The sequence below is a fragment of the Thermobia domestica genome, chromosome 12 (genome assembly GCF_964235325.1).
Source record: "Thermobia domestica chromosome 12, izTheDome1.hap1.1, whole genome shotgun sequence".
NCBI lineage: Eukaryota > Metazoa > Arthropoda > Insecta > Zygentoma > Lepismatidae > Thermobia > Thermobia domestica.
In genome coordinates, this window is record NC_137465.1 from 62401776 (window position 1) to 62428609 (window position 26834).

Below are 26834 nucleotides of genomic sequence, written 5' to 3' on the forward strand. Positions count from 1 at the left end.
CTAGTTTGTTAGAACTGAAGATTAAAAAGCTTTAAAACTTCAAGAACTGAACTAGTATCGAACATGTCAGTTTTAGTAAAAGTATTGTTCATTGTGAATAGAATACCCATAAAACTAATAATTTGTAATTTCATATACAAAAATATAAAAGTAGTGCATTGTTGTGAGTTTTGAGTTATGAGCAATATATTAATTATTTTCTGTTTGTAATTAACTTTACTTAGACTCGTTTTAAAATGTTAATTTGTTTAACGCTAGCACAAACTTGTGATAAATCTGCTACTGATGAACCTCATAAAACTGAACTATTCCCTGGTTTCTAAAATAATAATGCATTTCATTTACTACTTTTAATAGGAATTTCTTTCTTAGCAACCCGGATATTTATGAGAAAGAAATATTGCAGAGAAATATCCTTCCATTGAAAAATATACTGCCAAGAAGTGTGTTAAATCTAAACGTTCGTACTGGCCTATTCCCTATACTCCAAATCTCTTCACAGGGGGAAACTGCATATTTTTTCTTCTATTCACTCTTTCTCAAGTTTACTTTACTTTATTTTTTTTTTGGCCAATTTTCTTTTTAAGAGACGGAAAGAGACTATGTTTATTTCTTTCCCTTCACTTTTTTCATATTTTCTTTTCTCTCCTTTTCTTTTTCTTCCTACTGTGAATGATTGAAAATTTGCAGAAACTCACAAGCGGAAGTCAAGTCTACCATTTTGATGGATTGCAGTTAAACCTGTCCCACGTTCGTCAAAATGTAATATTAGTATCTTAGCTATCCTATAACTAAACTTACCTTAAGACTGTAGAATACCTCCGCCATCTTTGTTTTTAACCCCATTGATTTATATGGAAAGTGTTCTATTTTCTTTGAAATGACCGAAAATTGTAACGCTTTGATTTTACTGATTTCTCTTTCAGATTCATTTAAACATCTCTTCTTTGTGAAAATTAAACTGTGTTATTCGTTTTGAATATCTATTTATAAATAAGATTTAATTTAAGAAGTAGGGCCTATTACGTTTATACATGAGCGATTCGGGGAAGCTTAATGGCAGTGCCGGATCTATAAAGCGCAAAACCCCGCGGTGCGAGGGGTCCGGACCTTAAGAGGCCCAAAGGCTTTTAGAGGTTCCCCTGCATCTTGCCTGTAAATATTAATTTTTAAAACATTTGAAAGAGAATGATATTATCAGAAGAGTTTAATTGCTTGAACCAAGTCATAAGCTTCCACGACTGACAACGACGCACGAGATGTCTCTTACTATCTAGAGTTTAAAAATAAGCTTATCCGCGCATTGTGCTTTTTGCAAGAGTTGCAACACAGCTGAAATGGGAGGGTGCAATTCATTTTCTAGCGCTCTGGTCAGTTAACTCAATTTGGCGCATTGTCCATTGTACTTTTTAGCCCGTTAATGTGGATCTAAGTAAAACAACTGGAGCAGCCAAGAGGAGAAAAAGACGATTGCAAGATGACTTATTAGAGAGAACCAATAAAAAATTACTCAAATCTCAAAATCACATTTCAGCATCATCGGTTTTTTATAAGTGAAATGGATGAAACCATTGAAGATTCACTGGAGAATGAAAAGAAATTTGAAGTAGATTCTGGAAAGACTTTTCGATATTACACTCACATTAGCGAGAAAACAAATTAGCAATTAGAGGCAGTAAAGACCATGATAGAATCTATGATGGATTTTTTTTCTTGTTGTCTTTCGTACAGTTATTAGCTAAATATGATCATACAATGGCACGGGTAATCAGTCTACTCAAAGGCCAGATTAAGTATCTCAGCCATGATATTCAAAATCAAATCATCCATTGTCTATCTTCTAATTTAGAAGCTAATTTGTTGAAGGAAATTAAAAGAGGGTCATTTTTTTCATTAATCACTGATACGACTCAAGATTTATCAAAGGAAGATCAAGTGAGTTTCATTATTCGCTTTGTAAATTAAGTAGGCGATAGCTTAGAAAACGAAATTTCTAGATGGGTCGAGATTGAAGAAGTGTTTTTAGGATTTTTACATATAAGAAATCCAAATGCATCCGGACTTGCAACTCAAGTGTTAAGTCATTTGGAGAAATTGGGATTGTCTGTGAAAAAATCTAGAGGGTAGGGATATGATGGTGCTGCTATGATGAGTGGTGATTAGTCAGGTGTTCAGAACAGATTTCAAGAAATTGAGGAACGAGCTAAATATATTCACTGTGCGGTACATAACCTAAACCTTGTCATCAATGATGCCGTCAAAGGTGTAAAAGGAGTTGCCAGTTACTTCCAACGCTCGAGGATTTGTATATATACGAGATGTTTTTGGCCAAAATATAAATAGGTGGGATATTCTGTCATCATTGACAGTAAAGTCAGATGTCACTTTGAAAAAGCTCAATCCAATCAGATGGGCCTCACGGTATCAGCCCATTGTAGCTATCAGGTTGAGGTATGTTAATGTAATGAAAACTCTCCGAAAACTTTCACTGACAAGTAAGAAGGCTAACCAGGTATCAGAAGCAGAGTGATTGGCGAAACTAATGGCTTCCTTCGATTCTGTATTTCTGATTGTGTTGCTGTCAAAAATATTGTAAAATTCTTTCAGTTTATAAAAGTAGAGCAATTAATGTACTCGGGATTTTGGACTTCCCTTCACCTTTTATTATAAAAAGTCTTTCTTAAATACAAAAATTATAAGTAGTTCCTTCAATATATTGGGTAAAATTAAGATAGGAACCCAGTGACCAAGCGTCGTGCGCTTTTGCAGGTGAGGTTTCTCTCGGTGACCAAGCATCGTGAGAGGGGTTAAGATGAGGTCTCTCTCTCGGTGACCAGGCGTCGTGGGCTTATGATAGGTGCCTCTCGGTGACCAAGCGTCGTGAAAGGGGTTTTAGGTGGTTCGATCAACCTGGGCAGATTGATGTTCGATGGTGCGTGCTGCTCTCTTTTATCCTGGAATGTCGGCTGCCATCGGTGATCTCCGCCTTGCCGACTGCTGGCGAATGTGGGCGACTCCTCTTCGGGTCCGTCGTCTGCGTTGTTTTGTTTACCATTAGCACGTATTAGTACACATGGTTATCGCATGTTATGGGGACATGCGGAACCTTACAATATTTTTTACAACTGAACATCGCATCGCAACTTCTCCAAACTAAACAAATTGACCTTGAGAAAGCTTTAAGCACTTTTGAAGAGAGCCGAGAGGAATTGAAGAAAATGAGAGGATAATATCATCAAATAAAACAAGAGGCCACAGCTGTTGCTGCGAAGTTTAAATTCAACCCTGTGTTCGTAGAAAAAAGGCAATCCAAAGTGAAAACCAAAATTTAAAAAAAAAAAAAAAACTTCGATGAAGGGATAGAAGATCGTCGGTTTTCGGTCACACAGGCTTACTTCAGGGTTAATGTTTACAATAGACTTCTAGATATCGCGTACAATGAAATAGAGAACCATTTTAAACCGTTACAGACAATTCTTGAATTTCCAATCATATTCTATTCCCGAAAGTACTTGTGAACCTTTCAGACGAAGAGATTTTAGTTGAGGCTGAAAAAACTACAAAAGCAGTACCAGCAAGACTCTGGCCCGTAGCTACCATTGCAATTAATTTCCCTTCGTACTGCACTTAAAAATCATGTTTCAAATATCAACACTCTCTTGAATTGGCGGTATTACTATATGTGGAATTTAATACTATTGTCCCAACTTGTCCTAAAGTTTTGACTACTCTTGCATTATTCCTGACTTTACCGGTCACTGGCTTCCACTGAAAGGTCATTCTCAGTCTTAAAGAGGTATAAGAGCTATTTAAAGTGTTCAATGACACAAGAGAGAAAGAGAACACTAGGAATATTTCATTAAAATGTACTATTAAAAAGTATTGAATATAGAGGAGACTCTTTCAAATTTTCTTGCCAAGCGGGGGAAGGGGGGGCGAAATTTCTAGATCCGGTACTCCTCAATGATATGTCGAATCTTCTAACTTTCTAGTAAACTGAAAAAAGGTGGTTCGACATTCCCAGTAATTCAATGCAATGACACATATTAAACAAGCTTTCTCTGCCATCTGGAGGTAAATTTCCGAAATTAAACTACCTTCATACTGTTCTGTACTTCGATCTTAACTCATTCCTCCAATCGATAACTAATTTCGCCGGAAGTGGCGCTTAGCATTATGTTCCCTCGATCCGCTCGTACAATAAAACATCATTTTGACAGAAAAATACCATCATTATATTTACATGATTAGACCCCTATTATTATCATCATTATAGGTATTCTGCCATTATTAGTAGGTCACTTGGCGCCATGAGAAACTTCCATGCTCCACGGTCTTCCGCTGACCTCGTCGCCTTTACGTATGATTTTTCTGTTTTGATACAGTCCATTAATTGTAGCCTCCTTTGCCTGCTCTCCCTCTTTCTTGCCACTATACCCTCTAGCACGTCCCTCATAATACAGTTCGTTCTTAGCCAATGTCTCAACCAGATTCTCTTAATCTTTTCAATAATCATTGTCAGGTGCTGAAAACATGTATTTAAAATTGTTTAATTTGTTGCTAATTTTCAGTAATAGTGGAATTTAACTTTTTATTTAGTTTTTCTTAAATTTTGTTATGCTATTAATTATCACGCCTGAGGTCAAAGGTTGTAAAATTAGGAAAACAATTTGTGTAAATTATTCTAGATTTTAAGGTACTGTTTTTATGGAAGAAAGAGATATGGACACTTTCTCATAAATTTCGCTAAGTTGACTTTGATATAGTTTACTTACTTATCAAACTTTTGAAACTTAGAGGATTTCTAATACTTGATAAAACTTGTTATTAAGCTTAGTCTTGTAAGAGTGTTCAGCTTTAATACAACTTCATGAGAAAATGAAATGAAATCTTTAAGTTTTACGTCCCACGATTATGCCGGCTAGGCTAGAGGAGAGGGTGATGATGAGAAATAAATGAAATGGTGGAATGAAGAAAGCGGGAGGAAATGGAAGGATCCCAAGAAAACCCACGCACGTGGTGCTTATCCACCAGAAAGCTTACTTTGTGTGAGGTGGGATCGCACTAAGAACTCCACGCACAAGAGATGAACGCTCTACCACTGAGCCACCGCGGTCCCTACAAATTCATTAGATACGTTTTATGAATGATATGTATGAACTTCAACTACTAGGACGTATGTAGAAATGGTTGTTTATATTGCTGTGCGTAAAACACAACATATGTTCAACACACGTGAAATGTATTTATTGTTATTAAAATAGATTGTAACATAGTTGGATATATAGTAAAATGACTGCTGATGTTATTGATATAACAAAACAATTTACAATATAGTAGTAATCATGCCATCATTAGTTGTATTCAATAAATGCTGTTCGATATCGTTTGTTTATAGATATCGGTACATAAATAATGATAATATAAACACAATGTAATTGTTATCATATCTATATTTTTAAGTATACCTATATAATGTATTTGAGTATTATTTTTTCTATCTGAAAAATGAGTTTAAAATATTAATATCACTATAATAAAATGTAAAATATAGGCTAGAAGTATGCGGGGCGCCAAAAAGTGACTTTTCTCGGGTGAAAATGTTGCCTTGGTCCGCCCCTGCAAATCAGAAACCTTCAGTTATATATGCAACCTAAGGGGAAATACGCTTAGTACGGATAAACTCTCCAACTCATTTGAGTGTTATCGAATTTTGCATTTTTAATATTTACAAATAAATTACTGCATACCAATATTTAGAATTTTCAAAAATCATTTAACGAATAATGAAATCGGACAATTTCTTCTTTCGAAATAGTATTACATATCAGTCAGTGGCGCCAGAATCTAGGAGCTCCGAAATTTTCATTGAGGACTGGGTTCTTCCCTCCAAATGATCCATCCATACTTTTAATTGATTTGCAGATAGGACTACTGTTAATAATTTCAAAACTCAGCGTCAAGCTTCGAGTTTTCTTAAAAAATAACCTACTACATATACGGCGTAAGCTATCCATATATTATTTGATACGCAGATATGTATAGTTATTTGAAGTAAGTAAACTTGTTTATATAATCCCTCATTTGAGTTAATTATAAAATTAACTAAATCCCCCACTGTTTTCTTCTCATCGGTGCCTCTGGTATCCGGATATTTGTTTCAAGTGCCTGTGTAATATGTATCATACAAACAAGAAATACTGCAAGTACAAGTATCCAGAGACTCCTTTCTGACATTTCATCAGCCAGCGTTTTGCCTCACTCCTGCACAAAGCACTCTTTACGATTTGTTCATTTAACAGGTGGGGGCAACTTCATGCTGCTGTTCTAGCTACTACCAGGCTTAATTAATCTTGGAGCGGCGTTAGTTGGGTTGCCTATCCCACGGATTTTATACCTCAAGAATTATTGTGGTCCACTTTACACACCATCTCTGCCAATAGTCAACAATTTTGTCGGCCAAGAATAATGCCAATAACTTTTTCTGTATCCCGTTAAATGGCTGAAGTCCTCAAGAAATTCTAATATATTTATTAGTTGATGTCTGGCTAACAAAACAAAGTGTAACAAAACTGGTTTAAACCTTAAAATGGTTTACAATAACATTTTGCGGGGATTTTGGTACATCTAATCTATAAAGCTAGAATAAAAACAAAGCCTCGACATATTTGGTGCGATTAAGAAATATATAAATTATAGCTTCATTTACATGAAAATAGTCAACTGTGTTTTGTTGACCTTAACTGAGGATTAGAGAAGAGCTTCTCTCATGAGAACGATGATCTCTCGTTTTCTAACCTCCTGCCGTCCGGAAAATTCGTTTAAAAAGAAAAAAGTGGGTCTGTTTTAGATGACTTTTCTCTTCTTTTCTTAAAGTCTTTTTAGTCTGTTTATTTTGACTCGACTCTGTCTCCAGAAGTAAATTACTGTAATTAACTTCCATCGTGTACCAAGTAATGTTGTTTATAACAATACGGGAAGGCGGAATAAAAAAAAAATAAACAAGAACAAAAAGAAAGGCGTGGGAGCAAGGCAAGACATGGAAGTATTTACTCTGACGGCATTTGGAGAAAAAAAAATACGTAGTAACAAAGTGGAGGGTAAGGAAATGTAAAGAATAAGGATAATTCTTAAGGAGGAAAAAAGAGGGAAGAAAAGCGTTCTTTTAAAAGAAAGAATTAAAACAAGAAAGAAAAAGGAACACAAACTCTCAATTTAACAATTTGTGTGAATGAGATCACGTTCAAAGAGTCAAAATGTCTTAATTTGTTAGGAAAGTTAGAAAAAGGGAAAATGGAACAAGGTGTACGTTTTCTCACTTGAGGCGGCTTTTGAAGGGAAAAAAATGCACCTAAAAGAATGAATGAATGAATGAATTATATCATTTTAAAAACTTGTTTTAATATTTAAACCAACATATATAAACTGTTAAACAATCATTTATAAAACTACACTTACTTTCGAAAGAAGTTTAATTTTCTTTCCTCATTAAAAAAAAAAAAAAAAAAACTCCCAACTTAAAATATCTTCAAATGGACCTTATTAAAACGGTTGGTAATTTACACTTATTTCCAAGAAGTAGTTTAGTAACCGCAACACAAATAAATATAGCATCCCTGTAAGCAGGGGCGGACTGGCAAACATAGGGCCCACCCTGCTAAACTGAAATGAGGGCCCACTGTATAAAAATGTAAAAAAATGTACTTGGCATTCTTCATATGTATTACATATAAAAGTCCATCTTTGAACCCATAAATAGTATCCCATATATTCATACAAAAGCAAAACAGTAATTACAAAAAATCTGAAGTAGGAACATTTTAATAGTAACTCATACAGTGTGTAATTGGCGTTATAGTTTTTTATTGTAAATACACACGATACGGGAATTGGTGCTTTCAGATATTTATATAGTGCTATTGTTTTCTATGTAATGAATTTAAACCATTTATTTAAAGAAATGAGTGTCATGTTTTAGAAAACCCAAAATATATACATGTGCAAAAAGTAAAAACTAATCTCAAGTCAACTTTGAAACACTAAATGATTAAAACACTGACAGAAATAATGTAAGTTTCCTTCCTCATAAATCAGTTCTAATATCAAATTGGTTAAAAGTTTCTACTGAATTGCATACTGTAACCTAATATAATATAATATTAATATTAAAGTATGTATCCTATGTAGAAATGTATCCTAATATTAATATCTTCATTATGCCCCAGTTACACTCACAATTTCTGTTAGAGCCATGGGTAGGTTCTGGTCAAGATTCTTATGCGTCGTTTCGGCTAAAACCTATTCGGGTCTTGAGTCTGGTCGAGTCAACGTTCAACTCGACTCGACCCTCACGACCCGAGAAGGATTTAGCCGAAACGGCGCATAAAAAGTTGACCCGAGCCGACCGGTGGCTAGAGCACCCTGACCCTAGCCTAGGTGACTGACCCGACCCGTGTCTCAAGCAGGCTTGACTTGACCCCTGACCCATGAAAGCTTATATGACCCGTTTGAAAGCACTACGCGGTAGCAAACAGTTCAGTTAATTTCGTATTCGCCTGTTAAAGTTGTGTAATTTCAAGTAAAACAGCCATAAAAGATAAGCTACAATTGACTGAAATCATCCAAAGACGTGGTGTATACATTATAATTTATATACACCTTAGACAGAAAAAAAAAAAAAATACCTGGCAACTGTCCTGCAGTACTCGAGTGAGTCACATTACGCTCATTTGTTTCTTGGGGTTTCACAGATTCAAATAGCCTACGTTGTTTTGGGTCAGATGCAGCTTTTTGTAAATTACATCTTCGTTTGTGTTCTCGCTTTTTATCACCACTTTTATATTTTTTCTTTACAGTAATCTTACAATCACTCCTGCCATCCATACTGACACAACCACACGACAAACGACACGTAACTGTTGTTCCAATAATTAAATTGCTGCTATAGAATTTGCTCTTGGATGTAATATACAAATAAAACACGAGCCGAAGGCAGCAACTTCATAGTAATTGTTTGAGGTTTGTATAAAACAATCGTTGGTAGTGTCGACTAATTTCTCTTCGCTTTACCGCACTGAGAAAAAAACAACGAAGCTTGATCCGATTTCTTTCTTCGAAGCTTGGTCTGAGGACAATGCAGTTCAAAAGCGTTCCGGCTCCACATCCACTTTCCACAATAGCAATATGTACGAAACTATTGTTTCTTTAAAACATTGCCACTCGCCGGCTTGTAAAAGGACGGGAGTAGGCCATGGTATCCAAATCCAATAACAGCCTGAAATCTACTGTGTTTCTTATATTTAAAAAAGTAGTCGTTAACGTGCTCGTTTTTAACAGCTGCTATATCACAAACCCCGCAATGTTTTAGGGCCTGATTGTCTCATAGACGGAACCTTTTTAAGTCGATAAACGTGAAGAAGAATAAGGTCTGTTCATGAAAATTTAACTTCATGTCTTTTTTATGCAAAACACAAGTTTGCGGGAGTTACCCTGCTATATTTTTGATGCTGGTAGGATTAATTGAGCACATCTTTTTTAAAATTGGTGGAAAGGGCCCACCTGTTTGGGGGGCTCACCCTGCATTTGCAGGGTAGCAGGGTGGGCCAGTCCGCCCCTGCCTGTAAGGTTTGCAGCTATTATTTTTAAATACCAGTTCAGGAAACAGATACATGGTTAAGAGTATAATGGCTCACAGTGCGAAGCCCAAGAACTTTAAATATGGGGTCCAAATCGATACACTATGTCTTCCAAAGTTGAAAGAACAAGAAACGCAGTGAAAATGCTATATGTGCTGTTACAGTCAGCAGCATAAGTATCTTCTTTTTCATGCTATAACTCAATTAGGTTGTATCCAGCACTTTTTTTTTTTGTTTGTTTGTTTGTTTCACAAACGTTCCATGCAACCTATCTCACATGCAACATTTCAAGCAGCCAACGATACTTGGCAGGCCTATGCAACACTGAAACAAGCTTTCATTGTGTAGTTAGTGGAAAAAAAAACTATATTTTATGATGCATCTTTATGATTTGCAGTATGTTGTCCAATGATGGCTATATATCAAAATGAAATGAAATCTTTGAGTTTTACGTCCGACGGTTATGCCGGCTAGGTTAAAGAAGACGGTGATGAAACAATGAATGAAATTGTGGAATGAAGAAAATGGAAGGAAACGGGAGAACCTCGAGAAAACACACGCACACGGTGTTTGTTCACCCCAATGTTCACTGGGCTCGAACCAGGCACCCAAAGCACCAGAGGTGAACGTTCTACTACTGAGCCACAGCGGCCCCCAGCTATATATCACTACATTACAATATATTATAACCTTTTGAGTGTATAATGTATTATTTCACTAAATATTGCATGCAAGAAGAAAGGAAAAAAACATAATTATAAATAAACAGAAAACATCAAATCTGGAACACTTGAAAAATTACAAACGTATTACGAACTCCAATTACAGCACCACCTTGGGATCGTATGTCATTGTCTGCGTAATACCGACACGTTTTTTTCTTTTTTTTTTTTGCTAGCCGCGGCTAGCCACCCGTGCGAGGGTTACGCCCTCTATGGGAAGGTAGATGCATGGGAACTGATAGGAAGAACAGTGGGAGTTGGTCTATGTGATATTTGTATACTGATATGTGGATGGTGAAGGATAAAGAGAAAGGAAATGGTGAAACAATGAAGGAAGATTGTGGAATGCATTTATTATTTATTTATTTATTTATTTATTTATTTATTATCTCACTTTTCGGAGGGACATTGTGATCTTTGGATCACAATCATGAAGTCATGATGGAGGTGATGAGCATGATGTGATGAAGTGCGATACACAGCATACACAATACAGGGTTATGTTAGTGGACAGATGCATGTTATTCTTCTCGCTTGGGGGCTACTCCAAGCATTGATGAAAAGACAGCGGGAGCCCAGATTAGTTACAAAGGAGTTACTGTGCGAATGATGGACATATGAAGGGTGGGATGACGTCAGCCTTCAATTCTGCGGCTAAGAGGAGATGATGGTGATTCGGAGGAAGAGTGTAGTGATAGAGTGTAAAAAGCAGCGCCAGTGGTGTATGGAGAAGATGGGCACGAAGTGGAAAGTCGATGTGTGCTGTCATTGTATCGATGAGGAGTGGGTGGCGATCCTCAAGACGAGTGGTGATGTACTTAAGACGGAGAGACTCAAGATGGAAAAGAATATGTGGAAAGGTCATGCGTTGATAGAGTTCGTATGTCGGACTGGGTAGTTTGATTCTGTAAGCAATGCGCAGAGCATGTCGTTCCAATATCTTCAGTTTATTGTAGAATGAGAGTGGTGCGGCAATCCAGGCTAGATGAGCATATGTGATGACCGGACGTAGAAATACTTTATAGGTATTGAGTACAGTTTTTGGACTGAGACCCCAAGTAGTGCCTGTAAGACGTTTAAGTAAATTAAGACGATTGTAAGCTTTTGTGGTGATGTGCTGCAAATGAGCCTTCCAGGTGAGATGTGTGTCTAAGACAAGTCCTAAATATGTTACTGTTTTGCTGAGTGGAAGACGTGTATCGCTGACTGTGAGATGAAGGAGCTTGGGATTTCTCTGTACTTTTGTGCGCTTTTTAGGGTGTAGGAAAACTATAGTTTGTGTCTTGAGAGCGTTGATCTTTAAGCGCCACACTTTACACCATTGGACAAATGAATCTATGGCGGATTGCATAGAAGTATTTAGTTGATGGATGGTTTTGCCCAGCGCTAAGAAGGCGGTGTCATCTGCGTATTGAAAAACGTGTATATTATCGGGCAGAGTTGGAAAGTCGGCTACATAGAGAAGATACAATAGTGGAGAAAGAGACGATCCTTGCGGTACACCAGAATGAAGAAATATTGGATGAGAGAAGGTATGATTAATGGTAACATATGCTAGGCGACAGAACAGGAAATTATATATGAATCTGATGTAAGTAAGAGGAAGACGAAAGTTAAGAAGTTTATAAACAAGGCCATGGTGCCAAACCTTGTCAAAAGCTTTTTCAAGATCAAAGAGAGTTAAACAAGATGGCCAGGAAGTATTATAGTGATTTGTGATGTAATTAAGAAGGCGTAATAACTGATCATTAATACTGAAATTTGGACGAAAACCTGCTTGATGTGATGGTAATAAATTATATCTGGAAAGATGTGTATGAAGACGGTATACTAGAATCTTTTCTAAGATTTTGCTGAAGACTGGAGTCAATCGGATAGGTCGATATGAGGAGACACAGTCGGCGGGTTTGTTGGGTTTGAGAAACATCAGTACCTTTGAAGTTTTCCACTGTAATGGTATATAGCCAGTGCGGAGGATGAATGTAAAGATGAGAGAAAGAATATATAATACTGCGTATGGACTTTCCTTGATATGTCGATATGAGATGTTATCAGTGCCAGGTGCGGTGTTTCGTTTTCGTGCAATAGCTGTGCTGATGTCTTCTGGAGTGATGGGCTTTGTAAGAGGACGTGATGTATTAAGCGGATGAGTACTGTTTGGCTGAAGATGAGGTGAAGAAAAGTCGAAGTGATCCACTGGGTGATTGCGAACTGGATGTTCGGGAGTGAGCGGTGTAAAGATATCTTGTAGATAAGTGGCGAAGGCGTTTGCTTTGTCCAGATCAGAGTCTAAAGGCGAGTCATTGATGATGATCGGGTATGAAGTTTTGGTATATTTGCCAGAGAGAGCGTTTAGCCGTTTCCAATATCGAGTAGGATGAGAGGTTTCGGAGAGAGAATTGCAAGTTTTGATCCATTGTCTTAATTTAAAGGCTTTAACATAATTGTGAACAGTGCGCTGGAGTGCTCTGTGATGTCTAAGTGCCTCTCGATTTCCTGTGCGAGTATATTCACGGAAGAACTGACGTGATCGTTTTACCATGGCAAGATATTGTGGTGGAAGTTTAGGTTTGTGTGGTGCATATTGAGATTGTGGTATATATTGTGCAAATGCTTCATTGATATGATTGGTGATAGTCTCTAATGATTGATATAACTCTGACTCTGTTGTAGGAGGATTTAGGCCTTCGAGATGTTCAGTGAGGTATGTGCGATATTTCTCCCAGTCCGCTTTGTCATATCGAGGAATCATGCGAGGTGGGGGTGCGTCAAGAGGTCGGGGGGTACGGCATTTGATACTGAGTTTTATGGGCACATGGTCACTCCCGAAAGGATCGAGGACATCTATAGTAGAGCGTGGCGTTACAGAGGCAGATGTGATAGCGATATTGGGTGTGGTATTTGATTCAGGTCTGGTTGGTTTAAGTAGGTGATGAAAAGTGCCCGTCGTATTGGTGAGAATGAAATTCAAAAAATGAGTTTGGTCTCTATTGGAACGACTATGGAAATTTATATCAGCTAGAATGATGTAACGCTGAAAATTGTTTGATATGTATTGAAAAAATGACAGAGGAATTGGATGCCCTGGGCGGGCGTAGATAGTGGCCACTGTAATATAATCTGATTTATAGTAAAGAGTGATTACTAGATTTTCTGGGAGGTTCTGAATTGCTGGAGTGTGGATACGATATGGGATGTGAGGTGAAAACCCAACAGCTACCCCGCCATTTGCCCGACGTGCTGGTAAAGTATTGTCTTTGCGAATGATCGTATACCCTGTTATTTTGCATTTCATTTTAGGAGTTAGATGCGTTTCATTAAGAAGAAAAGCATTTACTTTCTCCTCGAGTAACAGTTGTTCAAATAGAATTTTGTGGGTGCAGAGAGAGCGTATGTTAACAAACAGAAAAACAATACCCATAATGTCCATACTGTGATGATCTTTAGAAGGTTTGTGAAGATGGGAATGTATGAAAGTAGGCAGTTGGACCATTGTAAGTCGCCTGGAACTGAAGATGGAAGACTGATTGAGCAGCATACTGAACGTGTTGTAGAACTAAGGGACGTGCAAACGGATGGATGTTTTGTAGAGTGAGAGTAATGAAAGCAAGAAGCTGTTTAACAGTTATTGGTTGATCGGATGTGCTGGGTTCGGAAGTTTGATTCTGTGCGTCATGCATTCTAAGTGGAACTACTAGTTCAGGTGTTGCTTCTTCTGGAGTAGGTTTGGCTTTGCATTTATAGCTATAGGCTGGATGACGTTCATGACAGGTTGAGCACTCAGGTGGCCGTTGCATATTTGGACAAGAGCGGGTAGGATGAGGGCCACCGCAGTAGCCACATTTAAACGGATTTACGCATTTTGGTGTAGGATGAGTGTATTCCTGGCATCGATCGCATCATATGGGAAGAGGAGGCGATGTTTTGGATGGTTCCACTCTATGTCTTTGCTTGTATATGAATGCTCCGTGTTCAAGCAGGTCATCAATAGTTTCCTGCGACTCTGTCAGTACCCTGACCATATAAGTAGCTCCTTGATTATTCCTGATTCGAATGCATTTTTTGAAGTTGTAACCCTCGTGGTGTAGTTCCTCTTCGACTTCTTCGTCACTGTAAGACGGATCAACACCACGGATAACTACGGACAGAATAGGAGTTCGTCGAGGTGGTGGCATTTGTTTCTTTCGTTGGTCGTTCAGTTTTGTGAGTTTTGCTGTTTTTCCGAATATCTCAAAACTATGTTTGTCTCTAACTGTTGTTGCGAAGTTAGGTAATGGCGATTTAATGATATAGCCGTTTTGAGTTTGTATGATCTGTGAGATTTCAGACCGTGGTCTATATTTCAGAAGTTGCTGGAGTAGAAGTTTGGTGTTCCGGAATTTCGGATCATAGTCCTGGAGTAGAAAGTTATGAGTTTCTATCTGTTGTTTCTGAGGAAATTGTTGAATGCCATCAACAATCATAAGGCGAGAGCTGTCGTCTGAACTGGCGATGCTGATATTGTCATCGTGATGTTTCTTATGAGGAGGAGATTTTGAATGACATGCTGGGTCGCCGTCAATAGGATTACCCACTAATCCTTGATCGTGATCTGAAGTTACAAAAGCGTCCTTGTAACTCTTGCGCTTCTCTACCTTAGTAGTGACAGTAGAAGCTGTAGGAACTGCAGCCGGAAGACCAGGATGTTGTCCACTGGCCATAGTAGCCGGACAAGATGATTTCTAGAACGCTGTGTATGTGAGTAGCAAATGTCTATTGCAGTATAGATGATGTGATGAGATGATGAATGATGGAGCAAAAGCTCCCAAAAATTAGTACACTAATGTGCACGATAGTGCAGCCTCCACTCGGATGAAACCCTTGGTCTCTCTCACTCTCTCGCCCAAAAACTGAGAACTGCCACGCTTGAGTCCACAAACGCGTAATATCCTCAGCCTAGACTTGACACTACAGGAATGCCTCTGTGAGAAAGCTGGAAACCAGCTAAGTATGTATGTTGACCGACACGTTTTTTTTTAGTGCTAGCCGAAGGCTAGCTCCCTTGCGAGGGTTACGCCCTCTATCCGGGGTGAGGAGTGCAGAGACTGGGGAAGGAAGGATATTGGAGGTGGTCTATGGGAAGTAAGACTAAGCGGAAAGAATCATTTATTTTATTTAGATCATAATTTCAGTTTATTGCTTTTATTGCATTTTATTCAATTTCATTGGACATTATGAACTTTGTTCATAATCATGAGGACTGGGAAAAAAAATGACAATGAAGTGCATATGACAGGACAACACAAGGATATGTTAGTGAGACGAATGCAGATTATCTTCTTGTCCAGGGGCTGCTCTGGACAGTAATGTAGACAAGTGGAGCCCTGTTAGCACAATAGGTTACGGTGCAGCATATGTAGGTGATATATGAAATGGAAGGTGATCAGAAGAATAAGCTGAAGCGACAAAATGATCTGGATGGTTTGGTGGAATGGTTTTGAGATATAAAGAGAAGAGTAGGGATAGAGGGGAAGTAGAAAATTGATATCCTAAATCATAGTGGCGGTCGGCATCCATAGTATCTAGAAGTAATGGATGACGTTGCTGAAACCGGTTTCTGATGAACTTTAGTCGCAACTGTTCAAGATGACGGAGAATGGTAGGAAAAGAGATACGATCGTAAAGCTCCTGTGTCGGACTGGGAAGCTTGATCCTATAAGCCAGACGAAATTCGTGCCTTTCAAGAACTTGTAATTTCTGATAGAAAAAAGGTAGTGCAGTAACCCAAGCGGGATGACCATAAGTTAGAACTGGACGTAAGAATACCTTATACGTATTAAGGATTGTAGTGGGTTGCAATCCCCATGTGGTACCAACTAGACGTTTTAGTAAATTGAGCCGAGCATACGCTTTACGAATGATTGCTTGAAGATGGGGCCGCCAAGTTAAGTGATGATCGATTATGATACCAAGATAGGTAACCTGTTTAGTAGGTGATATTCGTGTGCCATGAACCTCTAGATGAAGTAGATTGGGGTTTTTCTGAACTCGAGAACGTTTTCGAGGTGGTATGAAGACGATAGCTTGAGTCTTAGTCGAGTTTATATGAAGGCGCCACTTAGCACACCATCGGAGAAAAGAGTCTATTGCTAGGCGGAGTGCAGAATTGATTTGTTGAATAGTTCTGGCTGTGCAAAGAAAGGCAGTGTCATCTGCATATTGAAAAGTATGAACATTGGGAGGAAGGGTTGGCATATCGGCTACGAACAGAAGGTATAGAAGAGGCGAGAGAGCGGAGCCTTGAGGTACACCAGAATGGATAAAGATCGGATGTGATGAAGAACTATTGATGGTAACATAAGATAGGCGGTTAGAAAGAAAATGGAAAATGAAACGGAGGTAGCAGAGTGGAAGCCTAAAACGGTGAAGTTTGAACATGAGGGCTAAATGCCAAACTTTATCAAAAGCCTTCTCTAGGTCAAAAAGAATGAGGCATGAAGGCCGAGCAGTGTTATAATGATTTGTGATTAGGTTGAGAAGTCTGAGCAATTGATCATTGATGCTGAAATTAGGTCGGAAACCAGCTTGGTGTACAGGCAAGAGATTATATTGAGAAAGATGGTGATGTAGTCTGATGACAATGATGCGCTCAAGAATTTTGCTAAAAACGGAGGTTAATTGTATTGGACGGTAAGAAGCAACAGAATCTGGAGGTTTGTTGGGCTTAAGAAACATGAGAGTGGAAGAAGTCTTCCAGTCACAGGGGATGTAGCCGGTCCGGAGAATAAAAGAATATATATATGAAAGAAGCAGAAGAAGACAATAAGGAGCCTCTTTGATATGACGATAAGTTATGTGGTCGATACCAGGAGATGTGTTGCGCTTGCGGTTTACGACGGTGGCGATATCAGATGTAGAAATTGGAGCTGTGAGAGGATTGTCGTCTGGAAGGATGTGTGCTGCGCTGGGTTGTATATATGAAGATGATAAGTTCAAGCGATCAGTAGGATGTCTTTGAACAAAATCAGATGGGAATGGGGTGAAGGTAGTCTGCAGGTGGTCTGCAAAGGCGTTCGCTTTCTCTTCGTCTGTGTGTAATGGTTGGTTGTTTACTAACAGCGGATATGGTGTGCGAGTAAGCTTCCCAGTCAACATATGAAATCGCTTCCAATACTTAGTAGGGTGTGAAGTTTCAGCTAAGTTGTTACACGTCTTCACCCAGTTGCGAAGCTTATGTGCCTTGACGTAGTTACGTACAGTGCGCTGAAGTTGGCGATGATGACGAAGAGCTTCTAGGTTACCAGTGCGCTGATATTCGCGAAAGAATTCGCGAGAACGATGTATGAGAGGTAGGTAGTTTGGCGGTAAACGTGGTTGGTACTTGGATATTTCAGTTGTGGGTATATGAAGGTCAGAAGCGTGATGAATGGAATGAGTGATTTCAGAGACCCGTGCGTAGAGATCATCTTCGGTAGTAGGAGGCTCGATGGTAACCAAATCTTCAGCAATAGTACTGCGATAGTCATCCCACTTGGCTTGATCAAATCGTGGAACACGACGAGGTTCAGGGAGCAAACGAAGAGTAGGAGCCTGCGGTTGATCGATATGAAGTTTGATAGGAAGGTGATCACTACCTATGGAATCGAGCACTTCAAGTGTGCAACGCTGGAAGAGATTGCCAGAAGAAATAACTACGTCAGGTGTGGTATTCGTGATGGGTCTGGTTGCTTTAGGTATATCAAAAACATGGCCGGTGGTATGAGTAGTAATGAAGTCAAGGAAGCTTTGTTTCTGATTAGCTGGACGGCTGTGAATATTGATGTCGGCCATTATGATATAATATTTAAAGTTATTGGAGATGTAAAGAAAGAATGAGCGTGGGATGGGATGTCCAGGGCGTACATATATGGTAGCTATGGTAACGTAAAGGGAGTGGAACCGAAACGTCCCCCGATAACTCATATAAAACGACACATTTTAAATACTACTATGGATATTTATATGTAAATAGGCGTATAAATACCCAAAGTCAAAGTAGTTTAACAACAGCATGTCAACAGAATACAAAATAAGTGCTTATATTATTTTTATTCACATTCAGTTGCAAAATGAAAGTTTGTAGCGTAAAATTACACATATTTTCTACATGTTTACATTGCGCCATCTATTGACAACATCTGAAACAACAGTTTCTTAAATTAAGGAAAGTACCGTATTTATCCGTGTATACCACGCACCATTTCTGTACAAAAACGTAGTCAAAAAATAGGGTGCGCGGCATACACGAGGAAATGTAGAATTGACTAAGCCACCAAGCATTTAAAATCACGGGGAGATTTTATCAACCTAATCCTGGAATATTGTGAGTAATTTTACAAGAGTAGAAAAGTTTTAATATAAAATGACAAGTTACAGCTCATCTTTCCTCTTTGCGTCAACCAGCCTTTTAAGAACCACTTGCGGCGACTGTACACTGAATGGATCGCGACTGCAGTACATGAAACTACGCCAACTGGCCGAATTAAGAAACCTGCACTTCGCCTTTTGTGCGAATAGATTATTGAAGCATTGAAGGGGGACACGGTGGCTCATTGGTAGAGCGTTCACCTCTGGTGCTTGGGGTCCCGGGTTCGATCCCAGCCCCCGCCAAGTGAACTTTGTGGTGGACAAACACCGTGCTCGTGTGTTTTCTCGGGGTACTCCCGTTTCCTCCCACTTTCTTCATTTCACTCATCTCTCATTATCACCGTCTCCTTTAGCCTAACCGGCATAACCGTGGGACGTAAAACTCAAAGATTTCATTTCATTTTTTATTGAAGCATGGAATTCAATTCCAGAGGATCTTGTCCGCAGCTTTAAAAATTGCTGCATTTCCAATGCCAGCGATGGGAGCGAAGACTTTATTCAGTCCGATGGTGATACGTGCTCCAGCTCCTCGGAAGACGACGGCGACGAAGAAAGCTAGGCACGGGAGTGATTTCTGTTAATAATCACAGTATTGTTGGATTGTCTCTGTGTATAACGATTTTAAAGAATAAAAGTAGGATGAAAAATACATTGTACTTCTTCTTCTTCTCTTTCTTCTTCTTCTTTTTTTTGAGAAAATTGATATGCGCTGCTTACACAAGGTTTTTTTTCTTTTCAATTTTACCGTTCCAGAAATTGGGGTGCGCGGCTTACACGGGGGCGCGGCATACACGCGTAAATACGGTAATATACTGTAGTTTTGTGCAAAAACTGTACGTGATAGAAACAAACAGTCTTCATTTTCGGAATGAGCATTTCAAAATTATTAAGAAACAACTATTATCTTCGAGACAACCGAACCCATGCTCACCAGTGTAATTAACCAGATGCGAAGATGCAAAATTCGATGCATCTATGATTATTATTTATTACCGAAATGGGTTAGTTTTTGCAACAGAAAACAGTTTATCATTATCTTTCCTTTATCACAAAATGGTTCACTTTCAATCTTACATACAGTTAAAGCTCAGTGATTAGTCTTCTTGGAAACCCGATGTTTACTTTTTGGTTTTTGTTGGATCTCAAGAACACAATCTACTACTCACTACAAACCAAATTATTGGAATTAGACCTCAAAACTTCTCTTCGACACTTTATTCTCTCTGTAAAGAAAGTGTCTCAATCAATTCTCCAAATCCAAAACTCGAGCTTACTTTTCAAAACCTAGCCGGGGCCGTAAATAAGGGCCCTGAAGACCCCGCATTGGGGGCCTCAAGTCATCAGGGGGCCCCCTAATCTAGAAGTGGGACGTAGAGAAGGGGCCCCGCTCCACGCTGTTTGCGGGAGGGCCCCCAAGCCGTTAGCTACGCCACTGAACCTAGCTTACTAGATAAAATACGGGATCTTAGCAGTACTCTCTCCTGTTCTCTTATTTTTTCATATTTTTTCATAGTATTGCCCTAGAAATATACCTGTTTTGCCATGCTCGCTTATTTTATATGGAAGTTACAGAAAAAATAGTGTTCGGTTTAAAATGTTTAAAATATGGGAAACAAATTGGAACCTAGTAGCAGTTGGCTACAACTAGAAACTGGACTTGGTGGGAAGTCAGTTCTTTGTTTTATTGTAAAATAATAATAATAATAATAATAATAATAATAATAATAATAATAATAATAATAATAATAAAGTTGATTTCGTGGTGCATAATACTAATTACCCGTTTCTTCAAGTCATTACGATTAAAAACTTTATTAAAAAAAAACTTTATATGGACACATTCGAAAAGAATATGCAGAATATAAAAGTTAAAACTTTTAGAAAGTATAACTGCTTTTACTTTTTCCTTACTTTGCTTTTCATTATCATAGGCTGCCGGAGTGCGATATAAAACAGATTGCGACGCAAATTAAAAATTTTTCGCACTTTACTAAACAAAAGTCAAAACCTTTTTAAAAAAAATGCTGATATATGTAGCATTACGAGAAAAGAAGCATTATGAGAAGACAAAAAAATAATCGAATTTCGAAATTTAAACTTCGGCATAAATGTAAAATTTGAAACAATCAATCAATGAGGGACATGGAGAATGATAGGTTAAAAGATTGCAACTGGAAGTAATTAAAAGACATTAAGACATTGTCGAAGAAGAAATTGTATTCCAAATGACCTATATATAGGGACGTGAAGTTTTCGTTGTATTTTATCCTTAAAAACGTTGTTATTTTTTGTCTAAAATCGGTGTTATCTTTTGTCCAAAATCAGTGTTATTTTTCGCGATTTAATACAAGCAAATAGGGTTTATTTGCTTTATTCTGTAATGGTTTTAAACAGCAAGTATATAGTAAACATAGAGAAAGTGGTATGTGAAAGCTAATTAAAATATAATTTTAAAATGAAAGGAATAGTTTTAAATATTGACATCTTAAATTAAAACGAATCAATTGTATTTTTGAACTTAACCATCTGAGAAAAAATGGCTCAATATCCCATCCTAAACTTGGATTTATTTAATGGAATATTTGATTACATATATCGACTAAAAACTACACTGTAGTGTTTATTAACATTTTCTTCGCTTCTAAAAAAAAAAAAAAACAATTTACAATATACTTATTTGAAACGCAATTCATATCACTATCAACACACATTTTCACTTAATCGCCAATTTATAGTTTCTTCAATGTTTCTTATTTTTCAAAGGAAAAAATTGTCGATATTTCCACATTATTTTCTTTAAAGTTTTGCCTCTTTACCGTAACTAGGGAGTTGTATTTAGGACCGTGCTGGGATACTAATGAGAGCGGTGGACAAGTCTACTAAAAGGGCGCCCATACAAACCGGAATATATATATATATATATATATATATATATATATATATATATATATATATATATATATATATATATATATATATATATGTGTGTGTGTGTGTGTGTGTGTGTGTGTGTGTGTGAGTGCCATTTTATATCAAAATCATCACCAAATTTGTTTTAGTATTAACGTAAATAGCTAACCTCGAATCGAAATCCTCTTTACTATAGTACTCGCACCGAGTCGTGAAGCTTGACCTAGATCTATCGATTTCACAACCCAATAGAACGCGAGGTGTGTTCCGGTCGTCAACCTCCACCCATCAAATTTTGTCAGTCTTCTCTCGTGCTACACGGAAAACATCTCCCGAGAGTACAGTGTTGTCGGATTGGCGTCAAGTTCCGTTTTGTTAATTCTTTTTTGTTGCGTTATATTTTCGTTGTTACTATTTGTGCTATTGTTTCCATTTTAGAACAGTTGTTCCAGTAGTTATTGTTGTGCAGCGTTGTTATTGGTAATTTTTAAGTGCCTTTTTTATATACTTGTTTACTATGTCTTCAAAGTTTGGCAACATAGTTGGTGAATTTCAGCTGTTCGATGTTTCCCCAAGTGTGCGCTCGGGAAGCGGCTCCACGAATTGTACCGAAGTTTCCCGATGTGTTGAAGCTCAAGGAAAATATTTCTATAATTGGTTTAAAGCCCAAGCTTCACGACTCGGCGTGAGTACTATAGAGAAAAACTTATTAGTTCCTGTAATAAAATTTTTGTCAAATAAAAAGAAGCTAATTGTATCAACAACTTAATATAGCTCTATGGCCTGTGGACGCAGGAGGTTCAGTGCTATATTTACAAAAGCTTCCCATTGATTTCTGTCCTTACCCAACTGCACCCAGTTTCTACTTTATATTCCAATCTCTGCGAGAACCATTTTAATATTGTCCTCCCATCTGCGCCTCAGTCATCCTAATGGTCGTTTTCCTATTTGGATTTCCAATTACAACTTTAAAAGCGTTTCTAATTTCTTCCATTCTGGCTACATAACCTGCCCATTCGAGCCTCCTAGACTTGATGACCATAACAATGTTTGGTAAACGGTATAAAAGTATGCAGTTCCTCCTTATGAAGTTACCGCCCTTCCCGTTCCTCTTGGAGTTCGAATATTGGTTTAAGAATCTTGTTTTCGAATACTTTCAGTCTACGATTTTCCCTATGTCAGTGACCATGTTTCGCAACCATATAGCACAACAGGCATGATTATCGTTTTATATTTTGAGCTACAAATTCCTCAATAGAATTAGCGACAACAAAAGATTTTTAACTGAATAATAACACGAAATCCCTGTTTCCAGTTGACATTAAATTTTTTAGTGATTATGGTTTTGGTCTGTTAATAATGATCCTAGATATTTGAATGTATCCACTTTGTCGAAAGAAAATTTTATTTGGTATTTTAACGCATCTATAAAATGCAGTATTACGATCCCGAAAACTAAATAACTTCCATTTATTTAGTTTTCTTTGCATTTACTTTTAAGCCTATATCTCTGCAAGCGTTAATTAAGATTTCTGCATTCCTTTTTATTGTTCTATCATTCCCTATTAAATTTACATAATCAGCATACGCCATAACCTGGCAAATACAATTCAGCTCTAGCACCTGATTGCCGTCTTTGATTTTCATTATAGTGTTCTCCTGAACAAAGTTCTCCAGAATGATGGCGACAACGCTTCTTCTTGTTTGAGGCAATTCTCAACGTGAAAGCTCGTGAACAAGAATTTCTCTCCTTGAACCTTACTTTGGGATTCATTTAAACATGTCTTAATTAATTTACCTTTTTCGGTGTTGCAAATTCTGTAAGCATGTTGTACAATGTCTCCCTCCTACCAGAGTCTAAAGTCAATAATTGATGTGCCAGGATATTGTTTTCTAATTTCTTTTCAAGTATTAGTCGAATGGTAAATATCTGGTCGATAGTTGATCAATTTTACCTACATCCGCTCTGATAATCTCGAATAATTTCATCTGCGTATGGAGTCAATCATGCTAATAGAATGTTTAAGAGAATTTATTGGATGTTGACAGAAGAGAAATGCCTCAATAATTATTAAATCTGTTTTGTTGTTTTTCTTCTGAACTCTTTTCACTCTTGTGGTAATTCCTCCTTGTTCCAGATAAGGAGAATGAGTTTGTGTATCTTGCTCTACATTTTTTCCCTCCAGCTAAAATTAAGTCAAGCAGAATTTCGTCTGCACCCGGAGATGTGTTTCTTTATTTTTTATTTTATTTATTTATTTATTTATTTATTTATTTATTTATTTATTTATTGAATAGCGATTTCTATTTCTGTCTGGTTAGGTTCTGGAATATACGGTTATGCTATATGCATTTCACTTTCTCCACGCGCATTAGATTTTGGAAGAAATCTTTCCATCTATTTAAGATGCTATCCTGATCAGTGAGAACTGTTCCGTAGCTTTCTTTAATATATATGCACGAGGTTGATAGCCTTTCTTAAGTTCGTTGATGCATTTATACATGTCCCGAATGTTTTTGTTTTCACTATTATCTTCAAGTTAATTAATTTTAACTTTCAAAAGTCTCGTTTCTTTGTTCTAAAAGTTTTGGAAGTTTTTTGCCAGATGTCAATGAAATTTTATGTAGTTATTTCGTTCGGATTTTGTAGCCAACGCTGTTTCTTCTGTTTTCTCTTCTCTGCTACTTTAGTGCATTCCTGGTTGAACCATGTTTGTTCCTACGTATTTCTGCGTGCCCCAATATTTGTTTTGTTGAAATTTTAATGTTATCTCTAATTTCAACCAAGTATCCTGAACACTAGTGCCCTCCGAACCTTCTAAAACCGAGAATCTGTTCGCCACTTCACTCTGGTTCCCCTCTCACCTGACTCTCTATTTTTTTAAAAAAATTAAACCGCTCTGTTTTCAAATATTGAATATTTCCTTTATTCATCGATAGTCTCTCGAACTATCAAATCAACTCCTCTGTAATCAGTTGTGTTAGATTGTTTTCTTCTATCTACTAAAACATGATCAGTTTGATTATGTGTTTTTTCCATGTGATGAAGTCCAAGTATATTTATGAATGTCGCGATGTTGGAATTTTGTAATCTTCACGATAAGGTTTCTGGATGTTGCACAGTTCACGAGTCTAAAGCCGTTGCCACAACCTTCCTTATGCAAACATTTATTCCCTATAATCGGTTTGAAAATGTCCTCTCGTCCTACCTTCGCTTTGAAACCGCTTAACAGAATTTTCATATGGTAATGCAGGAGATGATCAAATACCCGTTCTATTCCTTTGTAAAAACTATTTTTTTAATCGCCATCCTTATTTTCTGTTGGGGCATGTGCATTTAAAAACAATAATATTACACCACCGACCCTTAAGAGAAGTAAAAGAAAATCTATCATTAACAAATTCAACCCATGTAATTGCTGATATTACGTATTCGTTTGTGAACGAAAAGCCCTGTTCCTAGTTGGTAATTTTTAATCCGTTGCCCGTAAAAGAACGTAAAATTTCCCGACTTGACTCCTCCATTTCCTTCTCATCTAACTTCCTGATATCCCACTAGATCTATCCTCTATTTCTAAACTCATTCTTTACAAATTTAAACACGCCTGCCCTATAGAGACTTCTTATATTCCATGTTCCAAATCTCATGTCGATTTTACTTTGCTAAGTTCTTGCCAAGTTATCAGTTCTGATCTGGGGATTCTGCGAACTTATCTGAACAATCCTTTATTTATTTATTTATTTATTTATTTATTTATTTATTTTTACAGGATGAGGTTGTTAGCCCCACATCAAATCCCCAAGGTGGAGAAGAATCACCCCTTGTCTCTCCGTGACTGCTTATTCAGTATATTCGCAGCTAATCTCTATATCCCAGAGGCCATCTCCTCGATCCACAACCTGAGGACGCACCGTGCCGTGGTGACAGGAATACCACATTTTACGGAAATTAATATAGCTATATTTCAGAAATACAATAGGTACTGATTTTCCGACACCGCTTTAAAACACACAGGAACAATCAATATGCTTTGATATATGGATGCATATTAAGACTGTGAAAGCTTCGATGCCGTAAAAATCGTAAATTAGAGACTAGTGTCAGTGTAGTATTACATAAATGCATCGTACGTTTGACTATCCGAACTATTCTTGATGTATCACATTGTTTCGCTTTATAGCTATACAACTTTAAAATATTTTTGTAAGTGATTATACTCTTTACCTGTTCTCTGCCAATAGCAACTGTATGAATTTAAAATACAAAACTGAAATACAGAAGGATAAAATAAAAAAAATAATGTGATATTTCGTAGGGCATCTTATGTAAAGGGCGCCTTGTATTCTTCACAGGTTTTGTACTACCACTCAGTATTTGAATTTATTGTACAAAGCTGATATACAGGGTAACTAAAACCACTTATCTATAATGTGATGTTTCGTAGGGCGCCTTATGCAAAGGGCGAACTGTACCTTTCGCGGGTTCTTTACCAACAGTAACTGTATGTATTTATTGTACAGAACTGTGCTATACAAAAGAATAAATAAAATCGTTCATCTTTGATGTGGTCTCGCAAGGGCGTCTAATTTAAAGAGCGCACTGCACCTTTCACGGGCTCTTTACCAATAAAACTGTAAGAATTTATTACTAAAAGCTTTTACCTTTATTTATACTGTGATATTTCGGAGGGCGCACCGAGACACGTCCCGGTGTCCCGGTGGGCCAGCACGGGCCTGGTTGTATTCTGAAAAATATCTCTCAGAATTAACGTTGGAAGATAGCAATATTGCCTCAAGAGCACAGGCAGCAAAATCTCAGGGGCAAACTTTCACTAACCCACCGGTCTAAAAATAACAGAACTGATGGTGAGTGAATCACATTTTGTTTCAAAGGAAGCTTGTGTTATTTTATTAGTATCACCGGCCAACATGGCGATTTCACGAAGCTATTGCTTTATGCAGTGCATTTCGGTGTTATTTTGAAAAAAAGTATCAAATTCGCGGTATTTCGCGATTTAAAAACACGAAAAACGGCTTTCTATCATATATTTAGTTATATCTATATACTTGGTCGTTTTCAAGTTTTCGATGTTATCGTTAAAACGAAAATTCCACGTCCCTACCTATTTAATGGTAGGTTTCCATTTTAAATTAATCTTGTAGCTGTCATAAAAAAAAAAAA